Raw genomic sequence first — 6,000 nt, 5'->3', positions numbered from 1 at the left:
GACACGAAGAAATCACTAGCCAAAACTATACTGAAATCATATCACGCTCAAGAAAAACATCTTTGTTCTTCAAAGATTTTCACTAAGCTTTTGCTTATCAAGTGAAAAATTTGTTCTTAAGTTTGTAATATTTGCTTTCTTAGAAGCACTCTAGATTACACATCTTGTATCTATTTTTATTTGATTTCCTCAAGTGACTCTTTGTAGTCTGTAGACTTGAGAGGACTAAGAGATTTTCTTTTCTCTTAGGGGTTGTTTGTAATCTTTCAAGATTAGTGGATTAAGTCCTTGTTGAAGGCGAAATCACCTTGGCCGGGTGGACTGGAGTAGCTTTGTGTTATAAGCGAACCAGTATAAAATCATTGTGTGATTTCATTTTGCAAAAGCGCTTAATTTTTCAAACAATTCAAACCCCCCTTTCTTGTTTTTCTCACCTTCAAATTGTATATTGATGAGATTGTGTAGTTGAATGGTAATCCTTCAAGTATTGTGTCAGATAGAGATCCGAGATTTACATCGAGGTTTTGGGAGAGTTTGCATGCTACTTTGGGTACTAAAATGAAGTTGATTTCTTCTTTTCTTACATACACAGATGGTCAAATAGAGAAGACTAACCAGTCTTTGGAGGACTTATGTGCTAGAACAAGGAGGTACTTGGGATAACTATTTGTTGTTGATTGAGTTTACCTGCAACAACAATTTCTATTCTAGTATCAGAATAAACCATATGAGGCGTTGTATGGTAGAAGGTGTAGAACTTATTTGTGTTAGTATGAGTCGGGCGAACGTGTTATGCTCGGACATGAGATTGTTCACTTGATGATTGAAAAGATCAAGATGATCCAAGAAATGATGAAAGTGTCACAGAGTCGTCAGAAAAGTTACCATGACAAGAGGAGGAAAGCCCTTGAGTTCCAGGAGGGAGATCACGTGTTTTTTAGAGTTACGCATGTCACTGATGTTGTTCGAGCTTTGAAGTCTCAAAAGCTCACGCCTCGTTTTGTTGGTCCGTACCAAATTTTACAGAGGATAGGAGAGGTGGCTTATCAGATTGATTTGCCGCCACCGCTTACAAATCTTCATAATGTGTTTCATGTGTCTCAGTTGAGGAGATATATTTCAGATCCATCTCATGTGATCCAGGTGGATGATGTGAATGTGAGAGATAACCTGACTATTGAGGTATCACCCGTGTGGATAGAGGATCGGGAAGTGAAGCAGATTCATGGTAAAGAGATTGCCTTAGTGAAGGTAGTTTGTGATGGACCAGATGGTGTGAGCATGACTTGGGAGCGTGAGAAGCAACTGAGGGAGTCGTATCCGACTCTGTTTTCCTCATGTAATTTCTTAGGGCGAAAATTTCTTAAGTGAGAGAGAGTTGTAACACCCTACTTTTTTATTAGATATTTTATTATATTTTAATTGTTTGAATTATATATTTTGATGATTTATTTTATGGTTGGGTGTTGGCGGAGTATGTATCCTTGAGTTAGGGGTATAGAGGGATGATAGAAGTAAGTAGAATAATTTAGAATTGTTTTGATAATTAAAAATAATATTTTATTTATTTTTATTATATTAATTAGTGAAGATAGAATAATTATGCCAAACATGAGAAATTGAAAAAGTTAGGGGAGGAAAGAATATGAGATAATTAAGTTTGGGTCAAGTTGGTGATTTGGAAAAGTTTACCCTAAAAAATAAAAAGTTAAGGGAAACCTAGGTTTATGGAGATTTTCGCAGTACATGACATTTGAGAAAAAGGAACAAAGAGACAATAGGAAAGGTGATCAAGGGAAGAGAGTGAAGGTTTCAATTTAGAATTTTTGCAAGGAATTCAGGTAAGGGTGAGAACTTGTTCCAATAGTAAAGCGTGTGATAGAAGGGTGGAAACGAGGAACCATTAACCTCCTTATGATTGGATGTTTTGATTCATAATTTTAAATTTGGATGCTATGATGGTTGTTATATAATGATTATATGATGAATTTTGTATCCCTTATGTGCGTGTATTTTTCTATTTTTATGATTGAACATATATCCACCATTGTTGCAATTTTGAAGGTTTTAGGCATAATCTTAAAACTGCGATTAAATGATTTAATTGTGTTAAAACTATAAATTAATTTTAGATAATTAGATTATTACATGAGTTATAATTTTCTGAGCATTTGGATTTTTACGAAATCGAAATCAGAGGTCTGGAAGGCCTCCAACGATGAAAAACGCAGAAAATTCCGCATTCTGTCCGTCACGATGACGCTCAGCGCGGGAGCCTTTTTTTGTGTTTTTTGGTCGAAATCGTTTTGGCCATAACTTTTGATTCGTAAGTCCAAATCGAGTGCCGTTTAAAGAGTTGAATATCTGAAATAGAGAGCTGTAGCTTTGTTTTAGGGATGAAATAATTTTGGTGATTATTTCATGGACGTTTTTGGGGTTGAAGAAGATGAAAATTATGTTGGAAATTTTAGAAAACAACAACTTTTTAGTAACGCCTCGTGCACGATTTTGATCATAACTTTCAACTCGTGAATCATTTTGGATTGGGGTTTGAAGTAGTAGGAAAGTGACTCTCAGAGATATAAAGTGATGGTGATAAGTGAATTGTTTAAGTATTATTCCTATGCCTATTGTATTGGTGAAGTTTTATTCATATATTCGATTAATGAATTATTGACATATCCCAACGATTTTGGTCATAACTTTTATTCCGTAAGTCCGATTTTGATGTCGTTTAAAGTGTTAGAATGTTAACACTTAGACCTATAACATGGTAGTGAGTATTGATATGTTTTAATAATATTCACATGTATAGTATGTTAATAAATGTATTGGTTTATACGTTTGGTTGATGAATCGTTGCATTGTTGTAATATTGTGGTGTGATGATTATGTTGTTATGTCGATAATGTTAAGATGTTGACGAGTTGTTGCTGTTTGATGAGATGTGTGTGGGGATCCTTTAGGTGGACCTTGTTGTGTTAATGCATATCATTTGAGATTCATGCATCTTGGTGTACGGGCTTCAACCCAATTTTGGTGAGCCTCGATTTTATGGTGATGGATCGGGTGAGGGTATCTAATTCTTATTATGGGGGATTAGTGAAGTGTTACCTATGTTAATGGTAACGAGTTTTGGTGAGCCTCGATCCCATTGTGATGGATCGGGTGCGAGTATATAATTTCTATTATGGGGGATTGGTGAAGCGTTACCTATGGTAATGGTAGCGATTGTGGTGTGCTCCGATTCCAAGAGAGAATAGATCCTATGGTGGGGATCATGGAGTGAGATGAACCTGAGTGTTCATATTTGGTACCACATGCATGTCAAGTCGGTGTTGAGTACATTGCATAAGTGTTGCATTTGTATTGATTGTTGTTGATGTGTTGTTGGATGAGATGTTGTTGCATATGGTGTTAATGATAATTAAGATGTGGTTGTGTATGATGTTGATTATGACTTAGATGTAAGAATGTGATATATTATTGTACATGATTGTGTAAATGTTGTACTATATTCTTTATTCTATATCATTATTATTGAAATGAATTCTCATCCCTTCTGTTTGAATGTTGCATTTACATGAGTATCGTGCAGATACTCAAGAGTAGTATTGCTGAAGTAAGTGGAAGGTAGCTCTTGGATTACTTCTTTATTTTGTCTCTTTTACTAGTGGTACCTTGCTCTGATCATGTAACATCGGGTTGGGTTAAACGCTTATTTTATTCCTTATGTCTGATTATGTTGAAGTCATAAGACTAATTTTGTTGTTGAGAATTCTTAAGATGTTGAGTTGATTGATTAGAACTCTCTTATTTTGTTATTACAATTGAAGTTGAGACTAGATGTTATCACTTGCTTTATCTTCCATAATTGTGATGATAATTCTGCTACGATGATACTTTAAATGGAAGTGAGCATGCAGTGACAAGTTATGAATGTCTTATTTTGTGAATATATAATACCAATCAGATGAGAAGGATGTCGTGTAAACATCCCAGGTATGATTCAGATAAGTGGGATGTCATGTAAACATCCTTATTACAAATGTGTGTATTGAAATTTACTATTGAAACCCGTGTTACAGAGCAGGTCATGTGTGTTATGAATGTGTGACACCCTACGTGGTTTTATTTTATATTTAATTTACGTGATAAATTATGTGCAGGATTTAGGGTGTTACATTAATTTATCGCGTAAATAAAATATAAAATAAAACCATGTAGGGTGTCACACCTTCATAACACACATGACCTGCTCCGTAACACGGGGTTCAACAGTAAATTTCAATAGACACATTTGTAATAAGGATGTTTACACGACATCCCACTTATCTGAATCATATATGGGATGTTTACACGACATCCATTTCATATGATCGGTATTATATATTCACATAATAAGACATTCATAACTTGTCACCGTATGCTCACTTCCATTTTAAAGTATCATCGCAGCAGAATTATCATCACAATTATGGAAGATAAAGCAAGTAATAACATCTAGTCTCAACTTCAATTGTAATAACAAAATAAGAGAGTTCTAATCAATCAACTTCAACATCTTAAGAATTCTCAACAAAAAATAGTCTTATGACTTCAACATAATCAAACATAAGGAATAAAATAAGTGTTTAACCCAACCCGATGTTACATGATCAGAGCAAGGCACCACTAGTAAAAGAGAAAAAATAAATAAGTAATCCAAGAGCTACCTTCCACTTACTTCAACAATACTACTCTTGAGTATCTACATGATGTCCATGTAAAGGCAACATTCAAACATAAGGGGTGAGAATTCATTTCAATAATAACGATATAGAATGAAGAATAGAGTACAACATCTACACAATCATGCACAACAATATATCATATTCTTACATCTAAATCATAATCAATATCATACACGACAAATCTCAATTATCATCAACATCATACAAAATCATATCTCAATTATCATTAACATCATATGCAACAACATCTCATCCAACACCACATCAACAACAACCAATACAAATTCAACACTTATGCAATACTCAACACCAACTCGACATGCATGTGGTGCCAAATATGAACACTCAGGTTCATCTCACTCCATGATCCCTACCATAAGATCGATTCACTCTGGGAACCAGAGCACACCAAAATCGCTACCATCACCATAGGTAACGCTTCATTAATCCCTCATAATAGGAATTAGCTACTCGCGCCCAATCCATCATCCTAGAATCGAGGCTCACCAAAAATTGACTGAAGCCCATACACCAAGATGCATGACTCTTAAATAACATGCATTAACACAACAAGGTTCACCTAAAGGATCCCTACACACATCTCATCATTTATGCGTCACATCATTCATCATGCAACAACCAATTAATTTTGCCACGTGAATAATATCAACAAAGATCAACAACTCATCAACATCTTAACATCATCGACATAACAACATAATCATTTCACCACGATATTACAACAATGCAACGATTCATCAACCAAACGTATAAACCAATACATTTATTAACATATCAAGCATATGAATAATATTAAAACATATCAACAATCACTACCATGTTATTGGTATGAGCATTAGCTTTCTAACGCTTCAAACGACATCAAAAAGTTATGACCAAAATCGTCGGGATATGTCAACAATTCATTAACCGAACGTATGAACAAAACTTCACCAACACACTAGGCATAGGAATAATACTTAAACAATTCACTTATCACCATTGTGTTATATCTCTGAGAGTCAGCTTTTTAATACTTCAAACCCCAACCCAAAATGATTCACGAGTTGAAAGTTATGATCAAAACCGTGTACGAAGACATTACTAAAAAGTTGTTGTTTTCTAAAATTTCCAACATAATTTTCATCTTCTTCAACCCCAAAAACGTCCATGAAATAATCACCAAAATTATTTTACCCATGAAACAAAGTTATAGTCCTCTATTTCATATATCCAACGCTTCAAGTGACACTTGATTAGGACTTAC

The sequence above is a fragment of the Lathyrus oleraceus genome, chromosome 2 (genome assembly GCF_024323335.1).
Source record: "Lathyrus oleraceus cultivar Zhongwan6 chromosome 2, CAAS_Psat_ZW6_1.0, whole genome shotgun sequence".
NCBI lineage: Eukaryota > Viridiplantae > Streptophyta > Magnoliopsida > Fabales > Fabaceae > Lathyrus > Lathyrus oleraceus.
This window is presented reverse-complemented; position numbering follows the sequence as displayed.